Below are 16,727 nucleotides of genomic sequence, written 5' to 3'. Positions count from 1 at the left end.
AATAAATAAAACTGCATTTCAGCTTGAATTCCTGATATCCTAGAAATACAGGCAGGGCCTGGAATCTCCTAAACTCAGCAATAATTCCCACAGGCTGTCTCATTATATACAATCTATGCTTTCTATTCCTAGTGCGTTATGCTCTCGCAGCATCTCCTTTTCTCTGTACTATCCATCTCCAAATGGTGTAATCCAGATCTCCATCACTCTATCTCAGAGCAATTGTTCTGGAATGTTATAATCCGTCACAGATTATGGAACTCTCTCTTTCTCCATTTCAGGATTATTGGTCCCTGGATGCTATGATCTTCAACAGAAATTAGACAGCATTTTCTCTCTCTCAGCAGTGTCAGTCCCTGGATGCTGTAATATAATGGGGTTTATATTCCTTCAATGCAGTTCATCTATGGATGGTGTAATAAAGTAAAGTTTATAGAGCTTTGGTCTTCTCTCTCTCTCTGCATTGTCAGTCCTTCGATGTTTAATACAGCAAGGCAAGGTTTATATGTCTCTCTCTCACTCTTGGCACCATCAATCTCTGGTAGCTGTATTACAGCAGGGTTTACACAGCCACTTTTCTGCACGAGACATTTCTGACTGGTGAGCCCATAAGCTCACAAACTGGCAGAGCAGCCCTAATACTATCTTTGTCTTGCAATAACAATACAATGCATCAAAGACAACACGATTAGCGATTCAGTCCTGGAGAATGACAATCTTCCCACCAGTGCTTCCCTTCATTTCTTTTAAATAAAGGTGTAAGCTTTGTGCTGGACTGACAGGCATCAAAACATGGAGGTTTTTATTCACAGGATTGATGAAAGCATGTATGTTTCCCACAACTGGCCTAGTGAGACTCTGGAAGGAGACGGCAATTCATTTTCTGTTTTATCCATTCAATTGCTGACCTCTCTACTGAGAGAGTAACAGAAATGACAATTAGCATAAAAACTGGAGGTGGGCTTGTTGCTGATGTTGGGTTTTCCTTTGGTATTACTGAATATCTGTTAGAATAGAACTAAAATGTAATAAAAATGTTCAGCTTAAAATACTCAGTACGCACCCTCAGGTAAAGACATTTTGTTATTCTTTACCTAAAGGTTAGAATTTGTGCCTTAAAAGCCTCTTCTTTATATTATTACATTTTAATTTGTCTACCCAAAATTGTACCACAAGGTACTGTCATCAACAAGATCCCTGTAAAACAATTAGTGGTGTTATGAACTGTCTGATATTCATAGGCTGCAAAGTCCACTGCTGTGAGTGGAACATGCCTCAGACTGGCTGCAGATTCAAGCAGATCACTGCATTATTCACTTGGTTCATGCCTGCAGCTGTGAGTTATATCATCTGGGATCCATTCCCAACTCTGCTTCTGATTCACAGCATGAACTACCACAAAAGTACTGGTTTGTACTTCTACTTTCCCATCCGCAAGATAGCTTGTATCTTTTAAGTGCTATTTGAACACAAATAGAAGGTGCTGCAGAAGGGCAGAGTGGATTTTTATTTTGTCCAGAACTAAGTTGTTATGCACAAAGAACATGATTAAATAAAAATGCAAGTTTTTAAAAATTTCAGCTAGGAATACATTTTCAGCACCAGTTGTTTGACACTTCCCTGCTTTGCACCATCAACAGTGCATGGTTTTAAAATGCTCTTAACGGAGAAAGCACAAAGCCAAACTGTAGTTGATAGAGTGGAAAGTTTTCCGGAGTCCCATATAGGAGATATACGAATGCATGACAATTCTGTTCCCCCAGTGAGGGCTGCACCCTATAAATCAGGCAGAGAGCATAGACTCCTTCTGCGCGCTGAGTGAAATTACTGTGGGTTGGGGGTTGCTCCAGAGCACGTGCCCTCCTGTTCACTTGTCATCGGAGATGTTAACATTTCTGATTAATTCACAGACCTCTCATTTTATTCTTCATTCCTTTATCCTTGCTATCCTGTTCTGCTGCAGCTTAAGGATTCTTACCGACCTGCTACAATAATCACCGCCCGCTTCCCCCCCCAACCTGGTGAAATTGTTTAGTGATGCCAACCGCGCTTTTAATTTGCAAGACATCAGACACAGAGGTAATTTATACCAACATCTGTTCATTTCTGACTTCTGAAACAAACTCGCACATGCTGCTACAAAATCCCATTAGGAGCAGGAGACAGCCTTCTGCTATTCTGTATTCCTCTTCTCCTCACATACTCAGGCTTGCATCGGGTTTATATTTAAAGATATCATGCCAAACTGAAAAAAAGGACCTCACATCTTTGTATATGTATGAAAATGGCCAGGAAATAACATCCTCATATCACAAAAAAATCACAGCCAAACTAAGGGCAAGTTTCCACAAACATAACAAGCTTGTTTCCCTTGCTTCAGCTGCTTCTCTTATCTGCCCAAGAACCACAGTTCAATGTATTCCTGGTAAACACAGGCCAAATATATATTACATGGTACTGCGTTCAAACGTCTTGGCTACTTCTTCCCCTTTGTTCCTCTTTAATCTGCACTGGAGTATGATTTGAGCTTGGGTTTTGCACAGAAAAGCCTCTAATATTAAACTGACTCCTCTACCCAGTATTGCTTCTGATAAATGAATTCTTAATAATGGGAATATAATTTCCAATGGGGCCTTTTGGATCTTGCTGGAGTGAGGGAAGAGCTTGTGAACGAAGAAATCATCACCCACATTCTAAATATGATTGCAGTCTAAGAGAGATGGTAAAACCTGCCTTAAGCAACCACCCAAGGGACCAGCAGAAGCCAGTTGCGTAGTAGATAGAGGTGGATTTTTTAATTAAAAGGTTGGACAAAACTCTAGTGAAAACCTTGGGGATTTTTTCTTTCAAATGGTTGCTTAAACCACGGTCTTCAAGTGAAGAGACGGCTTGAGTGCAGGTTTCATTGTACCAGCAAACAGACACTACAGAGGCTGTGCAGTATGAAAGAGAAATATGAATCTCCATGTCAAGTGACGATTTACAACCTTGCCTACGCTGTGCTTCTACTACAATAGAAAAATCAACAATGGATATGATCGCAATAGCTTGGATACAAATTAACCTCACCTACTAGAGAGGAGGAAAAGGATACTGAAGACTGGTAGAAAAAACACTTTAAGATGTTAACAGCACTGGTTACAATGGAAGTTGAGTTCTTGAATAGACTCTTTCAGAGAAATGTATTGAAAAATGGTATCAGGCTGTTATAATTAACAGAGAATGCTGTACTGTATGAATTAAGTTTCCTGCCTGGCAAAATCTGCCAAGCAGATCTCAAGAACAGGTATTGGGTAGGAAAGGCTGGGTCTGAAAGAAGGAGACATTTCTACTTGATAGGGGAGTAGAATAAGGTTTAATATAATCTCCTCTTTAGAACTTCAATCCCTCAATCCCGCATTTAGCCTTGTTGCCTGGGGCTCCTTTTCTACTACGATTGTCCCCAAGCTGCCTCTCCACAGTAAATTTTGTGGTTGCTGGTTGAAAAGATTCAGTAGTACAGATTGATTTCCTACAAGTGAGGAGATGAGGGATTACCAAAAGCAGTCCTGGTTAACAAGATTGGGTGCAGAATCTCCTGCTAGAGCAGCCCACTCTGCCAGTGCTTTGCATCCTTTCACTATGACATATGGGTTTCATTACACAAAGATTTTCCTGATTTTAACTTGGAGGCGATTACATTGGAAACTCAGAGCTATCTTTACATCTGTAGCAATTTAAAGGTTAAGTAACTTTTAATCAAATGACAAAGACTCATAATGTTTTTTCCTCGATTGAAAATGAAAACTGCTGTTCCGGATAGTCCTTCCGGTGACAATTTAATTAGAAAAAACCACTGCCCTGGAGATTGGGATCCAGCCTGATTGCTCCCCATAAAAAGCCTTCTCACACATAGGACAGCACAGGACATACTGTGTCATAAGGTCTGGATAGCCAGGAAATAATGGAAGGATTTACTGCTATAAAATCAGCAACAAAAACAGTGATTTACACTTACATAAGCAACTTTCATCCAGGAGAATCCCTAAGCAACATACATATGTACACGCTTTTTTAACATAATATACACTTAAATGCAAAAGCGCAACACACTTGGTAATAAAGTCTATGTAAAAGATGTACGTGACAAACTGTATTTATCATACATTTATCATGATCATTATACCTTCTGCTGCTTACTACCTCTGGGCTTACCTAAAAATCTCAAAACAAAGCCTGTGAGCATCTTCAGATCACAAATATTTTAAAATGAAGTCACCTGCTAAAGAAGCGCTTCTCTGCCGCTCCCCCAGATATACAACTTACAGGACAAATTTGACTGTGCTCTTCCTCTGACCTGAAAATTGTAGCCGTGTTGAAATCTGAAGGCCTTGCTACTTAAAAAACCTGGAAATACAATTAATGCCCTGTGAACAGAACATGTTTTTAGCCCTGAAATGTCTTATAGTATCACACTTTCAATGCTACATTCTTGACTACAAAAAGGTTCTTTTAGGCACTGTCATACTTTGTTAGCTTATCAGTTATTCCTCCCATTCAGTCGTACTTATGGTAACTAAAGAACTTGTTTTTCAACATGGAAGGATTCCTTTAAAGTACTAATCATGCACTCTCAAGCTACTGCTGTGTCTTAGGACTACACAGAAAACAAAACTAAAAGGGTTTATTTCTGACGAACTATCAGTGGAAATTATCAGTTCAGGGCAAAGAACATGAATTGCAGAGAGACAGCAGAACACTACTCTGGTTTTTAACCCCTCTATCACAAGGGTCTGTTGCATCAGAAATTACTTCTTTTGTCCTGAGACACAATGTTAGGATAAGAAGACACAACCATTCTTTTTCTTAGTTGGTAGGACATAAAAAAGACCTAGAGGAATCTGCCTGTGAGTAACTGTGGGAGTCTTGTTTGAGCAGACTTGTGAAAGCCAATGGCAAAGCCACATCTTTTGGCTGGGGTCAACTAGTATTGCATTTGGAAGGGGAATAAAAAAAAAAATCAGTTGCAGGGGTGGGGGGAATGAAGGCAAAAAGGCAATCTAAAACCAGCAAAAATATTTAAGATTGACATTATTACTAAACAGCTCTCAAAGAAAAAAGAGGCTTATGTCAGACAAGACCAACAGAATATTACTACCCAGCCAACATAGTCTGAACTTCTATCAGAGAGAGATATCATATGGACCACTTTCTATCTTGAGACCAGACCCCCAAAAGCCTACCACCACCTGGATGCTTGCTGGCACCAGCTCACTCCTCTTCCTTCATAAAAAGAGCTCCAATTACTCTGCTAACTACATACTTCCTTAATGTAATTGTCAAATGAACTGCTACTTGATGACTGTGGGCCTTTGACAAATACTTATCGGTGAAAGCTACACCAAGCCCAATTTCATAAAGAGCTGGAACTGCCATCTCAGGAGAGCAGTGGTTAGCAAAACCAGTGTCAGTCACCTTTAGCGAAGGTAGAACTGGCATGTGCAGATATTCAGACCTGTGCTTCAGGAACTGTTACATTTACACTGAAGACCAGCGTAATCATCTAGCACTCCTGAAAGACATTTTTCAGGTAAGAAGACAGAATCAGCATAAACCTCCAGGTGGAATAAGCTTGCATTACTGTGGCATCTTTCAATAATCAATATCAAAGCACTTGCAAAGTTTATCAAGATTCACAATATTCCTGAGACATACAGTGATTTAATTCCCATCTTACAGATGGGGTCACAGCCTCAGTAAGGAGTGATGTACAGATGTATACTAAAGGAGTCAGCAACCGTGCTAGAATTCAGGCTCTGAAAGATGAGCTCTGTCAAGTCTTGCTGCAGCATTTTAAAATATTACCACCACCTTTGGTAAAAAGCATCACTGTCCTTCCCTTGGTGAATGAGACAGCAGAATCTGCCCTTACTTCAGCTGTAGTTCAGTCTGGCATGACTTGTTTTGAAATGCCAAAGAAGGTGGAGGCTTGCACAAAGCCAGGCTGTGAATCAGAGCAGGTGAGGCACGTGGACCACTCATCCCAGTATGCTATGAAAACAGTAATCTCTGACAGAGAAGTGGTAAATAGCTGAGACTGATAAACTTTTCAACCAGTGAAACAGTTTAGTGAGTGTTAGCTAGAGCCTTCAGAATGGGAATCAAATACCTAATGCGTTCCTGAATCATGAAATCCTCATGTGACCTCTTTCCACCTTGTTTTTCTCCACCCATACTAGTGGTGTTTTATTGTATACCTGATAAGAGATCTCAGAGATCCTAGGATTATCCAGACTGGTGATAACAGATCTGCTGCAGATTAAGATATCCTCAAAAATGTCATTGTTGCTATCAGTAAATACTAAAACTGTATCAGCTCTAAAAAACAATCAGATTCCTTCTCTGCAGAATAATTTACCTTGTTCTCCTAATCAGACTTCCCTACCTTGCAAGGCAATACCATTCTGTTTGCACTAAATTGCAAACAATGATGTTCACAGAGCTTCGAATGCAAAAACTACAAACAGTATTTATGCACATACAGATGGACAAAGCCAGTCAATGAAAACAGTCAAAGCAAGGGGCAATGGCATCCCTGCCAAAGCCCAGGGAGCTACTAAACTTATGTTCCAGGTCACATATTAAGATGTGCAGATATTTTCTCATGAGTGATCCCCATATTAAAGGAAACTCCTACAGTACTTCCCACTTCTAGGAGCTGCCTGCAGCCAACATCCTGTGGGGCCAAAGACCTGATCCCTTTGACCCCCAAAGCAGGGAAAGAGTTACATCTTCTCTCTGCGAAGCCAATAAAAACCTCTCTTGATTATAATTTAGATAAGAGCCACTGGATTGAATAATAATGTCTGAAACTCCCCTGGCTGTTTCACCTTGAGACGTCCATCACTGGGTTAAACATGATGCTAATTGCATTTGGATTGATTAATTTCTCTCACTCCTGTCTATTCGAATAATGCTTAACAAAATAATCACAGCACCCAGAGCCAAATCTTCTCCGTCAAAGGAATGAAGCCATCAGAACCAGCAGAGATGAAAGAAATGAAGATGACCCGTAATTACTGCTACGGTGATATCATTACCATATTATAGAAAATGAGTGTACGGCGGGGGAGCGGGGGCTGCGATTATTATTTATTTTTTAATGGAACCTCACATCCCAAGAATACAGATCTGACACAGTGGAGCATACAGAAATACAGAACTAAAAAATTATTGTGCATTAAATTGCAAAATACAGTGAACACTGGGACTGTAGATACATTGAGCGTCTTGTACTGTGAGCTGCTATTTATTCACTTCACTATTTTTTCATTGCAATAATGTTTCGTATATGACTAGCACAGAGATCTAACATGCCTACCTTCCCCAAAAGATTCTCAAGTATCTGCAACAGAACTCATCCTTAATCCTGATGCTAAAGCCATTCTCCTTTAATATCATTACAATTCTTACTTTGAATGTTGGCATTCAGATTTTTAAACCACAGGACCCAACTTGATGCTCAAAGAAAAGCTAGCATGCAAGAAATTTTTATTCTTCAACGCTGATTCCTATCTGAAGGCAGTTATAAATTCCATCACCAGCCGCAGTAGATCACTTTCAACCATTCATTATGCTGGTTCTGTAAAGATATCAAATGAATCAAGTCTGGAAGAATTTAAACTAGGATTTGGAAAAAAAAAAAACAACCCAAAACCAAAAAAAAAACCCAAACCAAAACCACAACCCTAACATCCAAATGGAAGGCCTTCTGCTCCTTTTATTCTCCAAAATACACTCCCAAAGCCCCTCTCATTTGAGAAACAAATAGCTTGGCAATTGTATAAGATCTTCAGACACCTGTGCACTGCAATTCTAATTGTGGTTTATACAGTTCACTTCTCTCAGTGCTGCTTATGTCTGCCCCCTAGTCTCAGACCGAAGACAAAAAACCCACACACAACTAGCAGCTTAAAATATTTATTCTGGAATAAAGCCAAGGTCAAATACACAAAAAAATTTCACACGCCAAAAATGTCAAGACCTAAGACCAAGTGCTGACTCATGAAGCTAATTAAACACAGAAAAATTATGTTCAAGTATTTTATAAGGCTTAAAGAAATAAATTCAAGTTATGCTTCTAATATTAAAAGCAGTATGAAAGGCAATGTTACATCAAAGTTGAGGATATTTCCAAGTATACCTGAAAGGGACTTCACTAGTGTAAGTTACCACTGGAACAGCTACAGCTTGGGAGAGCTTTGACCACCAAATCCCAGATGTTGGAGGCAAATAGCAGGATAGAAATGGGGCATGTTTTAACAAGAAGCACTCTAAAAGTTTATTTTCTACCTGCTTGTACCAAAAGGAAAATAATCTCTTCCTGGCTTCCCAACCCCTGCAGCAGACCAAGAGTTCTTGATGATTTAGGTTTTCTCACCACAGTATCTCAAAGAGGAATCTTCTTTATCAAGCAACGTGGAGAAATGAGATCAAAACTGTTTGCTCAAGAACTCTTGAGCATAAAACACGTGAAAAAGCTAGGTGGAGAGGTCTGCACTGAATATACACATGCAGCCAGGTATGAAAGGTTTCTGGAAGTGAACAGACCCTTCCCAGAAGGCACGCAGGCAGAAGCACTGCCCAAGCTCCCACAAAACAGTGCACCATGATGTGGTGCCCCTGCCTACGCTGGGGAGCAGGTATTTACCATTTGGGAGCAAAGCAGGTGAACCTTGAAAGTAACCATTTTTTCAAGTTTTATCAGTGGCCAGGGCACGCAGGCCATGGCAAAATCTGAGCCCAGGAGCCAATAGGAACAAAGGGATTAAGAGTTATTAGGAGTAGAGAGAATTACATATTTACAGTACAGTTGCTGAAAAATAATCGTGTAATGATTATGTAAGTCCCTATACTTCTTTTGGCTAATAATGTTGGGATACAAGCTGTATGGTTATGCAAGCCAGGGCGCACAAATCCAATCAGAAGACTTCAAGGCATGTTTACAGGGAGGCTTGCAGCTCTGGTTCAAGAACGGTACGGCTTCCTTGACCTCTAAAAGGCAGAAACAAGCCCCTGTCAGTAGGTTAGCTAATGGCCTGAGCTGTGAAGCAGAACTGTATTTTTAACTTCTATCAACAAACTTCACGGGAAGAGATATCTGAATGAAAGAAGCTCAAACTTTGGTAGTCTGTATTTATTTGCCCAGAGGTATGTCTTTAAAAGGCAGACTAAATTTTTAAAATGCTTTCTAATCCCAAGATTCCTTATTGAAACATTTTTCCATGTAGATGACTGCAGCCCTTGACACAACAATGAATTATCAATATTGAAGGTCTCTATGAAAAGAAGATTCACGCTTTTTATGACTGAACAATATTATTTGATTTACACATTAAGTAAACCAAGATTCCTTTTGCCATTAGTACAACTATACAACATATTAAATTACATAGAGGACTTCCATAATTTCCAAAAATCCAAGTAAAAAGTCTGTATAAGCAAATACAAGTAAATGATTGAAATCTCAATGTTCCAAGGCCAATGGCTTAACCTTAGTTAAACCAGAATTATGGAAGAGCAGCAATATGCAGTTTGTGGGCTGCAGAAGAAAACCTTCACAATTGCCTCCATAATTTTATTCTTTTCTCCGCATGAATCAAAGGCACTTTCTTTAATGACTACCCTTATCCCAATCTTCATCCTTCCCAGTATATTCACTGCTTGCTTTAGTCCAGCTTTTTCAGTTATAATACTGACTACTTTCATGCACTCTGTCCGCTACAATCCTCTTCTCCTGGCAACAATGCCCTGAGCTGAGGAATATTTGAAAGTCCAGAAGAGGGTTCAGGGAATTCAAAACCATCTTTACCAACTCCAAGTTGGTCACAAAACATCCGAGGAAATGCACTGATTTAGAAATGTTACAGTTTTTACAGCATCCAAATGCTACTAGAGTCAAGTTCAAATGAATAGAGAAAAAACATGTATTTGGAAGAGTTAAAAATCACGGGAAAATTGTTGTTACTCACAGAAACTATCGCTAGTTTTAATCTGACCTACTTGGTAACAAAATTGTAATACCACTTAGGGCTGTTTGGAACAGATATTAAAATATAAACAATGCAGGCTCTGCTAGAATAATTACAATCTAGCTGTTAATGAGCTCAAAGGCAACTAGGTAAGGCCCAGTTGTAAAAGCAGACATAGAAGACACACCCAAAAATAAACCCTCCCAGACCCATGAAGAAATGTGAGAACATTTTTCATAAACACCCTCACACTTCTAGTAGCAATGGGTTTTGAAGAAAAGCTTAAAGACATGATTCAAATACAAGAAATACAGAGGTATCGGAGTCTGCAGATATCTCCTGAGAGCAATGGTCAGAAGTGTTTTGGGTTTGTGTGGTGGGCTTTTGGTAGTGGGGAAGGGACCGCAGGGGCGGCTCCTGTGAGAAGCTGCTAGAAGCTTCCCTGGCTCCAAGTCGGACCTGCCTCTGGCCAAGGCTGACCCAATCAGCAACAGTGGTAGCACCTCTGTGGTAACATATTTAAGAAGGGAAACCTGCAGCAGAGAGGGGAGTGGGATGTGAGAGAAAACCCTACACTGACACCAAAGTCAGTGAAGAAGAGAGGAGGTGCACCGGAGGAGGTGATGCCCCTGCAGCCCATGGTGAGACAGCAGGCTGTCCCCCCCCTAGCCCATGGAGGGGAGCGGGGGAGCAGATGCCCACCTGCAGCCCGTGGAGGACCCCACGCCAGAGCAGATGGATGCCCCTGAAGATGACCGTCACTCCATGGGAAAACCCACGTTGGAGCAGTCTGTGCCTGAAGGACTGCAGCCCGTGGAAAAGACCCATGCTGCAGCAGTTTGTGAAGAACTTCAGCCTGTGGGAAGAACCCCCGCGGGAGAATTTCACGGAGGACTGTCTCCCGTGGGAGGGTCCCCATGCTGGAGCAGGGGAAGAGTGTGAGGAGTCCTGCCCCTGAGGTGGAAGAAGCAGCAGAGACATGTGACAAAGTGACCTCAACCCCCATTCCCCGTCTCCCTGCGCCGCTGGCAGGAGGAGGTAGAGAAAATTGGGAGTACAGTTAAGCCTGGGAAGAAGGGAGGGGTGGGGGAAGGCGTTTTAAGATTCAGTTTTATTTCTCATTATCCTGCTCTGATTTGATTGGTAACAAATTAAATTTTGTGGGTTTTTTGCCCAAGTCAAGTCTGTTTTGCCCGTGACCACAATTGGTGAGTGATCCCACTCTGTCTTTGTCTCAACCCACGAGCCTTTCATTATATTTTCTCCTCCCCATCCCACCAGGCGGAAGGAGTGAGCGAGCGGCCTCGTGGTGCTTTGTTGCTGGCTGGGCTTAAACTGTGACAAGAAACTCCAGTTTCTTGAAACCCAGAAGTAAAGCATACTAGTCAACTGTCATTCCTAAAAAACCAAGCAAAACCAAACCAACGTTATTTTTTGCTCCAGAAGCTCTACTGAGAGCAGCCCAGTAAGCTTTGGTACTCTTTCGCTTCCAAAAATCTCTTCATGTTTATTCCTAGGCCATGCATACCACTGGTCTGAAGCCATGTCTACCATTACCTTCTTCTCTTATGAAAGCTGAATACAGTGACATAGCTATCTTTTAATGAGCAGACTAGTGTTCTTCATCCATCACTGGAAACGAGGAACAGAGACACTGCAGCAAAGCAGATGGCAAACCATCTACAAGACAGCTCAGAAAGTAAAGCACAAGGTGGTGATGGCCATGAGGAGTCTCCATAGATTTACTGACTGGTGAGATTGCTCTGAGTGTTGAGGGGCATTGAAGAAACTTTGGAAGCCAGGAGAACCCAGAAGACTCCATGATTCAGTGATAATGAGAGTATCAGACACTATCTGGAGGTAGAAAGGCACAACAGAGTAGAAGAGGTATAAGTAAAAAGAGGATATGAAGGAAAAGTGACGAGTGAAGACAATTTAATCTATGATAAGAGAACAGATCAAATGATAAGCTATACAGTACAATATCATATAAGGAAAATTGTACAGAATCAGAGAATCATTCAGGTTTGAAAGGACCTTGGCAGGTCTCCAGTCAACCTTCTGTTCAGAACAGACAGGCTGCTCAGGGCTTTAGCCAGTCAAGTCTTAAAAATATCCATGGACGGAGACTGCACAATCTCTCTTTGCAATCCTTCCAATACTTGACTGCTCTGTGCTGAAAAAGTTTTCTCTTTAATCCAGTCAGAAATCTTCTTGCTTCAATTTATGACTGTTGTCTCTTGTCCTCCCACCATGCAGCACTGTGCAGAGCCTGACTTCATCTTCTCAACAACCTCCTCACAGGTACTAGGCAGGCAGCTATCAGGTCCCTGTGAAGTCACCTCTTCTCCATGCTGAACAAGCCCCATTCCCTCAGCCTCTCTTCACAGGGCAAGTGCTCCAGCCCCCTGATCGTCTTCATGGCCCTCCATTGAACTCTCTCCAGTTTACCAATGTCTTCTTCATGCTGGTGAATGGAGGACACCACTGGATGTGGCATTGCAGATGCAGTCTAATGACTGCTGAGTAGAGGTGGACAACCAGCTCCCTTGATCTACAGGCCATGCTCCTATCAACAGATGTATACGCAATCCTACATTCCTTTCCTAAATATTACCTACTTGCTACATTCCTGTTCAACGCTGTCTCCTAGTCTTTAACCCTCCACCTAGCCACTGGTTTGCTTACTGTTCCAGGAAACCCAAGCACCATATTCAAGAATCAGTGCATTTCATGTCCTGAGACAGCGGAGGAACTGTTTGCTCCTCCAAGTTTTATATGCATACATTACTAAACAGAAATTGTAAGCATTTTTTTTAAATTAACATGCTCTCTATTTTCAAGTAAGCCAGGTACTAGGCATGCAAATCTTGAGGCAACCCAGAGAACTATCTGTTGAAAACCGAATGACAGCTTGGCCTGCTACCCAGAAACATCCATCACCCAGCCCTTTTCTGTTGGGATTTGTGTTGAATGACGTCTTCTGCAGGTTAACAATTAGTTCTTAGCATAAAAGTCCTGTGTCATCGTCGTCATCTCCCCAGGAGAGAGAAACAGGCTGAGTGATTTTTAGATTATATGCTCTGATAAGACAGAGGCTCCTGACTCCCTGTGTGCTTGTGCCATGCAGGCCACCTGCTCTGTGGAGCTGCCACAGGGGACATCCTCAAAAAGGTTTAATAATAATGTTCTCTCTAGAGATGTAACTCAGAGCATGCTCTGAATTTACATTCTATATCACCGACTAAAATCTTGCATATAAAATCCAATCAATAGATGGGATCTAAGACTAGTCGCTAACAAAGATTGTAGAAATATTATTTCCTAATAAACAAGAATTTGTCAGGTCTGTAGTCACAAAACCTGTAAATTAACACAGGAATTGATAGAGCAGGGCAGATCAGTGATCCACCCAGTCAGGTATCCTGTCTGACCGCACCCAATATCAGAAGCATCACAGGAAAAAGAAAAAAAAAAAAAAAAAAAAAAAAGGAACCCCATTATGAAGACATATGGAATGATAGTCTCTGAAAGATTCCTCCTCTTCCTAAGTGCTTGTTTTACATCCTGAAGCAGTTGATATTTCCTACTTTATTTTAGATTTTTATTCTGCTCTAACTAGAAATGTTCTCATCATCCATTTAATTGCCTGATTCCTCTTCAATAGCTGCTAAGTACTTCGTCTAAAAAAAAAAAAAAAAATTCCCAGTGTGGCAGAAAGTTCCACATCAAATTATTCATTGTGTAAAAAGCATTCCTTTTTGCTACTTTTAATCTGACTGGCTTCCATTACTTTTTTCTGAATTCCCCCCCTCTTATTCTTGTCAGGGTTGGGAGTCAATAGGAATTTTCAATTTATCTTCTCAATTGTAGAGATGTAAAATAACAACTGTGCTACCTTTCAAAATCAAAGAGATCCACTTTTTCTTCCACATTCTCATGAAGAAATCTCTTGATTTATAAGCAGCTCGCCAGAAGTGAATGGTGTATTTCACACTATCTTGAAATTATTCCTACCAAAAGACTGCCTGAAGTGACAGAGTATTTGAAGTTACAGAAGAGAGAATGAGACTTACTTCCTTTCTGGGAAAAGATTATGAAACCTTACACAGAAATATAGGTTGTAAAGTGCAAACAATTAAAGTCAAGCAGAAGAGGTGGGAAACAGCACAATAATTCGCTGTGTCTTGAAGATTCACTCAAGCCTGAAGACGTACAGGGCTAGAGCAATCTGCTCTGCTTCACCATGCTGGGGACTGTGCTTCTACCTGGCTGTTCTGGACCATCCCAGGAGCTCAAAGGCTTGAGGGGTACATGCAAAACATGGTTAAATGCTACCACATTCACCAACTGCACACAAAGCCCAATTACTTTGTGTAACTACATTCTCCAGCAAGTTCAGATAGATTTGTCACAAAAATTCTGCCAAACAGCAAGTTTTTAGTTCAGAAACATCAAAATCCTATAAAAAAGCCCAACATACAGCATATCAGAACAAGTTAGCATAACTATTCTTATCAGTCCAAGTATAAAGAGCTATCAAGTGAAGTTGGCCCAAGTACAGATCCTTGTGTCACAGCCTTCTATCCAACTCAACTTACGGCAATTATTTTGAAACCTACTCTCTACAAACATACCAAAGTGACAAACCTTTGTAAGGAAAACAAACTACATCAGTGTAGTTTAACTAAAACTTTGTGATTACAAATGCATATGAAGATCATACTTACTTCGTTAACTTTCTCAGACTTACCTAACCAGAAGTAACAGCAAATTACAATTACTTTACAACTTCTTGAAAAAAAGATTTTGCTATTTACATACATGACATAAAACATTTAAAGATATTATAGCCCTTCAAGCAGCCTGCAATTTATACAGAAAGTGGAGGTCCAGAGAACAAATTTTACTCTACTCTCTCCCTTCTATTTTATAATAGAAGAAAAAGCAAGGCTGTGACTAATTGTGGCCATGTTTGAACTTCATGTATGTCCTCTTCTGTTTCTGATAATAGTTCTGAACGATATTATTTTGGGGTCAGAAAGCATTCTCTCAAATACAACAAGAGTTGTGTTACTTACAGGTAAAGTTTTCTTTGATAGATAAAATTATTGAGCTAGAATGACAGCATGGCCCAGCAGACAGCACTTTAGCCTGCAAATGGAAACCCGGTTTCTAATCCTCATGCAGTCACTCCTGCTATGTGACTTCTCCATCCATCCTTCAGGTTCCCCTACCCATGAATTGGTATATATCTTTCTCCGTCAAGTTCCAAGATTGAGGGAATAGAATTATTATGAAACAAGGAAATCTCATTTTAATCTCATCAACAGTGCTTTAGATCCAAGGCTTAGATCCATGCCAACTAAATTAAGGTTCCAGACTGGTGTGTCCAAGCTGAGAACCTCATATAAATCTACAGAAAGATATAAATGCCTCCAAAACAGCAGTTCAGCTTATTTAAGATCTGACTGCACATACATCTATTGCTGATTTGGAGGGTCTAGGTAGGTGTCAAAAGGTAACAGCTGCAGACACTGGTCCCAAACGTCAGACATACCTTTTGTGGCATTTTCTAGAACTGCTTTCTTAAGCAGTTGGTCAAAAGAGCCTTGAACACTCCTGCAGAAGACTGTTTTTATGTCATCAGAGCCCTTCAAGGAATACTCCACAAAGTTTATTCCACACATATCTGCTGTTAGGACACGTAATGCCAAAGTAGAGGAAGCCAACATGTTCAACAAAGTGTCAACAAAAAGAGAAAAACAGCCAGGATGCTAGCTTGACAAATACCTTTAAATAAATAGCTAGCTAGCAATGCTGATATACATCTTGAATAATTATTCTGATACCTTGAAGTTCTTGTTGTTGATCAAGTACCCCCTCTGCTACATGGTGTACTAACACAGGACAAGTTATTTCTGCCCTAAGGAGCTTAGGAGAGACAATATATAAATACAGACAGACAATAGAGGTATACAGTTAAATGAGCCAACACTGAAAAGTATCATACTCACAACACATCACCTTAACAGTTACGAAGTTTTCTATACATATTGTACAGCAGGTGGAAGTAGAATGAGTTAGCTCCCTGGATGTTTACAGAGTATGCCTCCAAAGTGTGCAGGGAAACCAGTTTTTTGCAGAAAACACAGCAATGTCTCATAGTAATTTGCATTCTTGACAGACTGGAACTGTCTGTTGTCTTTCTGTTATAGCATGAAGTATATTAGATAAAGCACCAAAAAAACCCATGAAGAGAAAGAAAAGTGGTTTGATACAATAACAAAGTGTGTGGACAAACGTATGGAGATCTTGATCGCAGTCAAAATGATGAGCTCATCTTTGCGAGTGGAACAACATTTGTTAAGATCAGAGTGAAAGATTCTGGAAAAGGTGTAATATTGTAAGAACTTGGATAAGAGCTGTGTGCATAGACAGGAAAGGTTTTATTCCAGAGATGATATATAGAAAAATGGAAGAAGATTTAGATTATAGCTTGGATGCCTGGACTTACTGGAGAGTCAAGCATTATACTTGGTCACAAGGCTAAACGGGGGACAGAAGAGCAGCAGTGTATTTCTGCTGTTACCTGTCTACCCTCTCAAAAGAGGGGTCACAGACAATTTGTTTGGAATAGGAGGAGGAAAGAGTAAAAAGCTCCCGTTTCCACATCTACTCAGGTCCTCAGATATAAAGGAAACAAAGGGGCTGGTA

At 40.5% G+C, this 16,727-nt stretch overlaps 1 protein-coding gene across 2 annotated transcripts in view; it reads right to left on the bottom strand.

Moving 5' to 3' along the window:
• Positions 1–16,727, bottom strand: part of LIN52 (lin-52 DREAM MuvB core complex component) — a 70,458-nt gene that overhangs the window by 25,852 nt on the left and 27,879 nt on the right. The window lies entirely within an intron of this gene.

The sequence above is a fragment of the Haliaeetus leucocephalus genome, unplaced genomic scaffold, assembly GCF_000737465.1.
Source record: "Haliaeetus leucocephalus isolate CR32 unplaced genomic scaffold, Haliaeetus_leucocephalus-4.0 Scaffold932, whole genome shotgun sequence".
NCBI lineage: Eukaryota > Metazoa > Chordata > Aves > Accipitriformes > Accipitridae > Haliaeetus > Haliaeetus leucocephalus.
Note: the sequence above shows the minus strand (reverse complement) of the source record. Positions and strands in the feature narration are given on the sequence as shown.